At 41.2% G+C, this 6,907-nt stretch overlaps 1 pseudogene; it reads left to right on the top strand.

Moving 5' to 3' along the window:
* Positions 1–381: 381 nt before the first annotated feature.
* LOC136452802 (alpha-amylase 3, chloroplastic-like) lies at positions 382–6,489 on the top strand (annotated as a pseudogene).
* Positions 6,490–6,907: the final 418 nt, after the last annotated feature.

Genomic DNA, 6,907 nt, shown 5'->3' with positions numbered 1-6,907 from the left:
CAACAAGAGAAGTGCGAATTTATTTTGATGGCAGTGAGGAAATTAAAAAAATATATGACAAAGAAGGGAGTGCTATAATTTTTAGTGGCAATCAGAGAATTCTCTCTTTTGTCTTCCACACGCCTTCTCCAATCTCCGGTAATATAGGATAATGATTAATTAGTGCCGTTAAACGAGGCCCCGGGATCCCAAAATAGTAATTAACTTTTGCCCTGCGCGGGACCCTCGCGGTCCCCCCACGGCCCTCGCTATCGTCCCAGACGGGTGGGCCCGCGAAACAATCTTCCCGGCCGACCCTTTTGCTTTTCCTGCCACGTAATCCGGCCCGTGGATATCTCGCACCTTTTGCGGGGCCATTTCTTATTTCCGACTCATCTCGCCTCGCTTTTCCCCCTTCCTCTCCCTCTTCCTTCCGTTCTCGTTCCCTCATTCGCTTCCGCTCCTTCACACGCACTCACCCGGACTCTGAGAGAGAGAGAGAGAGAGAGAGAGAGAGAGACATGTCGGTGGGGAGCTGGTGCATTCGCGCGATCCCGGGCGCGGCACCGCCGGCTCGGGCCGGGCTGCTCGGGAGCGCCTTCCTGCAGGTGTCCGCCGCGCGGCCGCGGGCCGGGCGGTGCCGTGCCGCGCAGCACGGGCGCGTGAGGCTCGGCGGCTGCGTCGTGGCGCGAGCCGGGGCCGCGGAGACGCCGGTGGCTGGCACCGACGAGGACGCTGGAGCGGGGTTCTCCGAGACGTTCCCCCTGCGCCGATGCCAAGCTGTAGCTTCCTCCATCCCTGCCGCGCTGCGTGATCTGTGCTGAGACGGTGTTCGTGTGTATTTCGTTTTTTGGTCTGGGGGGCGTTGCTGATGCTTCAGCTCCGTGGTGAAACCCAGGCGGAAGGGAAGGCGTGGGTGAGGGTGGACGCGGAGCCGGACGCCGAAGGCAAGTGCAAGGTCGTTGTCGGATGTAATATTGCGGGGAAGTGGGTGCTGCACTGGGGTGTCTCGTACGATGATGAGCATGGAAGGTAATATTTGATCATCTTCTGCGCCCTTTTATTTTATATTTTCCTCATGGCGATGGAGACCTGTGGATCACGAACGCCGATTTTTGCATTATTAAGTGCAACAATGGAATCAACAGTGGGATCGGACAGGCAAGCGTGCCCACATTTCATTGTGTTCTGGCTTGCTGTATCCAAGTAGCTCCTGGTCCAATGCTTGAATGGGCGTGGAATGGCGGATGAAGCAATTTCTAATCTAGTTTTGGGTACATTAGGGGAAACCGTGAACCACTTCAATTGAAAAATGATTAACAGGCAGGGTATGATGTTTGCTTGTATGTTACCCTGGAAGGCGCGAAACTTTACTATCATTTTTTTTGTGTTATTGGCCGAGGGGTTGGCGTTGGAGCGGTTTCAGTTTCGGTCTGTTCCTACGTTATCCGATTATACGCACCTTAAATATCTTGTTTGTTTTATTCGGAATTTGCCAATTTGGAATAACTCCTAAGCATGAGCCTTGGATTCATAGCATGTAGGACAACTTTGAAGGAGAAGATTTCATTATTGTATTTTAGATTAGTAGTTGCTATACCTTTTTTGCTCGGACTCCTTTGGTATTGTCTTGGTATCTCGACTTTGTGTACATTACTTAAAGAAGGAATTTGCCGAGGCGTATCTGGCATAACTTGTCGTTTCCTTTTCCCCATATTGAAACTTGTTTTAGAAAAAATAAGGCATTCACATTCTGTTTCCTAGAGAAGGAAATGAAATAATTGGTTACTGTTTTCTTTACTACAGATTGTACCTTTCTCAGACCATGTTTAATTTCATCTTATCCTGTGTTATCGATGTTTCTGCAGAGAATGGGATCAGCCTCCTTTAGAAATGAGACCACCCGGTTCAGTTGCAATCAAGGTTCTACTCCTGTGAAAACTGTTACAAGCACTTCATATAGCTTGCAGCTATCTGTCACTTGCACTATGATATAAAAATGCCAGGAACCTCCTCCAAGTTTATGTTTTTCAAGCAGAAATTCTCCAAGTTTATATTGATACCTGAGATAATCAAAAGCCAATGCCTTTCTTAATTATCATTTAGCCATTAAATTTGCTCGTTTAGCTTTCAATAGCTGGACAATATCTGAATTTTCAGGACTATGCAATTGAAACACCATTGGAGATTTTGCCCAATTCAGAAGGACGGCTCCTTTATGAAGTGCAAATCAAATTTGATAAAGACATTCCAATCGCTGCTGTCAACTTTGTTCTAAAGGTTTCAACTTTACACCATTGCATAGCTTCCTATGTTATTTTCTAGATGTGGTGCTTTGACATTGTGCCAATTGAAACAGTAGCTAAACGATCCTAAACTGGATTTCTTTTTTCAAACACTGTAGTTGTCCCCAAAAAAATTTGGTACCATCTAAACATGAGTACATGACATATATATCTACACAAAAAGGCAATACTGACCACTTGCCCCATGTTCCTTTATATACTTTTTTTTCTTCGTTGTGGGTTTGTTTACTTGGGGTAAAATTTGAATGTCTTGGATATTGTTGCTTTGCTAGGAAGAGGAAACAGGTGCATGGTTTCAGCATAAGGGCAGGGATTTCAGAATACCCTTAAATGGACCCTTCAATGGTGGAGGAAAACAAGATATTGATATCTGGCCAGGTTGTTAAGAATTTCATTAACAATTACATTTTTTTGGATCATAGTGATGTGCTTGCCCGAAGGGCGGGCCTGGTGCAAGCGGTAGAGTCTTACCGCCTGTGACCGGAAGGTCCCGGGTTCGAGTCGCGGTCTCCTCGCATTGCACAGGTGAGGGTAAGGCTTGCCACTAACACCCTTCCCCAGACCCCGCACAGAGCGGGAGCTCTCTGCACTGGGTACGCCCTTTTTTTAGTGATGTGCTTGCCCTTGAGTGATGTGTACATTCTGATATTTTGGAATTTGGAATATTATATACTATTACACAGGAGATTTTGAAATGTAGCTGGTTATCTGTAAAGGAATAGCGCTCCATTGTCGATTTATTTCATTCTACAATGTTCTACATTGTTCAATATTTTCATATTTATGGCATGTTTCATCAATGATGCGCTAAATGCATGCTCCATGTTAGAGCATCGGTTTCTTTTAAGAAAGATTATACATTATAGCATCTAATTCATCTCTGAGTTTATAGAACAGAAAGATGCAAGCTTTGGATTGCAGTAGTACAAATCCACAAACCAATGCACTTCTGAGCAATTATATATCAAGATGCTGTTAGAAAATTCCCAACATGTAAATTTGTTGTTCTGCCTTTTGTTTCCCTGGGAACTAGCGTTGTGTACACCGGTGAACTTGTTTTGCTCCTCAAGTCATAACTCTAGCATTCTTATGGAATTACATTTTTTTTCTCGAACACATAGGAGAACTGCGTATCATTATATTAAGAAGCAAACTCATGGAATTACATGATATCTGTTCTAAGAAGTTTAAGAATTCCTTTGTGCCTTTAGGAAAGTTTTGTAATATATTTGTCTTAATTCTCAGGTGATTTGGAGCATGCATTGAAGAAATCTGAAGGATCTAGTTCTCAGCCACAAAACACTTCACCTCAGGATACAGGTTTGAGTGGCAAACATATATCAGGGTTCTATGAAGAATACCCCATCCTAAAATCAGAGTATGTTCAGAATCTTGTTACTGTCACTGTGAGGAGAGACATTGAAACACATAAAAGACTTGTGGAATTTGACACTGATATTCCTGGCGATGTTGTCATTCATTGGGGAGTTTGCAAAGACAATAATATGACATGGGAGATCCCACCAGAACCACATCCACCGACAACAAAAATCTTCCGACAGAAAGCTCTTCAGACCTTGCTGCAGGTATGACCTTGAAGTTAAGCTCTTGGAATGGTAGATGGCAAAGGCTCAAATGGACTGCATCAAGTTTATATAATGCCTATGAAAGAAAACAACTAGTAACTTGACTTGATAATAGTTAACAAGCAGCAGAGCTTTGAATTGGGATTACATGAAGCCTACTTGTATTTTTTGGGCTTTATGATTTCAACTTTACTCCAAAGAAGTCATACCACTTGTACTTTGAATTATATGAATCTCTAATCCAAAACTTGATTCATTTTGGCCTTCCTTAGTTCCTTATTATTGTCCCCTGCCCCACTCACCACAAGCTTGAGTCTTCTATCTTATAAAGAAAATTTGCACCTTAACATTACTTTGCCTATTTCTTTTGTTTCCTCAGTTATTTATGGTCCCCTTTACTAGGAAGAACATAATGATGTAGTCTTTTTCCCCATGAAATTTGTGAGGGACCGTATGTTGGTTAAATCCTTAGGTAAATTTTAAAATGCGTAGGAATTTGAAACTTACATTTAATAAACATTTAACAGTTGTGTGTTAAATTCTTATTTGTGTGCGTCCTGCATTCATTTGGGTGCCTTCGTAGGACGGTTTTTTTTTTGGTTAACTGAGGATCATCTCCTTACAAGTGGTCATCTCTCAACAAAATGTACACCTGAATGCTCCATGCAAGTTTTCTTTTTGATCTTTTGATATGTTCTCTTGTTGTGTTTTTGATTTTGTAGAGCTTTATGTATTTATTTTTTATTTTTGATGATTCAGTGACTTAATCTGATTTGAAATCAATTTAACACTCCTCACTATGCGCAAAAAAAAGTTTAACACTCCTCACACATCTTCTCTCTTGTTGCAGCAAAAAGCTGATGGAGCAGGAAACTCAATTTCATTCTCACTAGATGCAGAGTATTCTTGTCTGTTTTTTGTGCTCAAACTTGATGAGTATACTTGGTTGAGAAATCTTGAGAATGGATCTGATTTCTGTGTGCCACTTACAAGAGTGGGTCAGCATGGTAGCACTCAGGATCCCGACAAGGCTGAGGCACAGAATGTAGAGGATAAGTCTTCACAGGCTGATGGCTTAATCAGTGATATAAGAAATCTGGTGGTTGGCCTATCGTCTAGAAGAGGTCAGAAAGCTAAGAATAAAGTTCTTCAAGAGGACATCCCTACAAGAAATCGAAAGGCTTGCAGCAGAAGCTTATAGCATTTTCAGGAGCCCCACCATTGATTCTGTAGATGAGTCTGTACACCTCGATGACACATTAAGCGCAAAGCCAGCATGTTCTGGCACTGGATCTGGTTTTGAGATATTGTGCCAAGGATTTAAACTGGGAATCTCATAAGTCAGGGAAATGGTATGTTGAGCTTGGTACAAAGGCCAAGGAGTTGTCGTCCCTGGGTTTCACTATTGTCTGGTCACCACCACCAACTGATTCTGTGTCACCTGAAGGATACATGCCAAGGGATCTATATAATCTAAACTCTCGGTATAGTTTTTTACATGCAAAATCATCCATTGAACATATGTTATAGCACTTCTGTCCTCATCTGTTTATCTTTTATAAGATAACACCTCCTTTTGAGATCCCATATACTGGTTTTAGTGTATAAATGTGCAAGAGCCACCTTTTCTTGATTTGAGCTTGGTCCTAATAAGTAAATTGAATTTAACAAAACTCACCTATCGCATCCAACTGCAGTTCTGTGCAAAATTGTTGATACTTGACACTTGAAGTCATCATGTAGATACGGTTTTTTTAGTTCTCAGTGCAATAGCCCTATAATGCATTTGTTATTGTCCAAGCTAGAAACTTGTGGCTGTTTGACATACTGAATATGTGAAACCATACTGACTATGCAAAACCATAGTTTCTTCCTTTGATAAGTGCAAAAACTGACATGATATTGTTTCCTGTGGGGATTATTATTTATTCATTCTGGCTAGAAGTTTGGGGAATATATAGTTACAGACCATTGATGTTCCATAACCTTTTTCATTCGCTTGGTCTAGACTCTAGAAAACTTTTGGGCATTTTGTGAAGACTGCCTAGGGGCTAAACACTCTATCTCTCTGGTGTGTAGAGTTCTGAAGGTTTTGCTACTAATTTTCTGTATAGAAGCATGTTTGCAGTTGGGGACAATAAACTTGCTTTGGTCCTGCCATCAATTGCTCAATTTACTAGACTCCGGCTGACCTTGGAAAATGCTTGACATTTTTATATTTAACTTGCATAGAAGTCTATGATCTTCAGAAGTAATTGTGTGAGACTTAAGAAATCCAGTTTGTTATTAAGTATATATTATTAAACCATCTTACAAGCTGATGTCATTCGTTAATATGATAAACCAACATTTCAGATATGGGTCCATGGATGAGCTGAAGGAACTTGTGAAGACTTTCCATGAATCTGGCATCAAGGTTCTTGGTGATGCTGTTCTAAATCATAGGTGTGCTCAGTTTCAGAACAACAATGGTGTCTGGAATATTTTTGGTGGTCGTATGAACTGGGATGATCGAGCAGTTGTTGCTGATGATCCACATTTCCAGGTATCCGATTTTCTTTTCTAAAATATATTTATTTAGAGGGCTTAGCATATGATTGTCAGTGGACATATAAAAAAATTCAATGGTAGGGTTAAAACAGTTTTAAGAAACTGTACTAGATCAGTAGTTTTGCCGGGAAAGAAGGTAAAAAAACTGATTAGGTCTCAAAACTGTTCATACTAATTTTCTCTCATTGGGTGTAAACACATTTGAACATGCTGGTTTCATACTGCACAAGCAACACTAGTCCAGGACTGTACACATGTTCAAAGATGGGACATGTAATTAGGTGAAGGAACTAAGGAAGTGCCCTACTGCTCTGTACAGCCAAACACCAAGCTAGGTAGTGGATGTCTGTTAGATTTGTATGCAAATTAAGGCTCCCGTGATTTTTTTTTGCCACTCTTTTGGCTAATACTCCCTCTTGTTCCAAATTATAAGACGTTTTGGCTTTTCTAGATACTTTGCTTTTACTATGTATCTAGACATAGTGT

Source organism: Miscanthus floridulus, chromosome 5 (genome assembly GCF_019320115.1).
Source record: "Miscanthus floridulus cultivar M001 chromosome 5, ASM1932011v1, whole genome shotgun sequence".
Classification (NCBI taxonomy): Eukaryota; Viridiplantae; Streptophyta; class Magnoliopsida; order Poales; family Poaceae; genus Miscanthus; species Miscanthus floridulus.
This window is presented reverse-complemented; position numbering and strand designations above follow the sequence as displayed.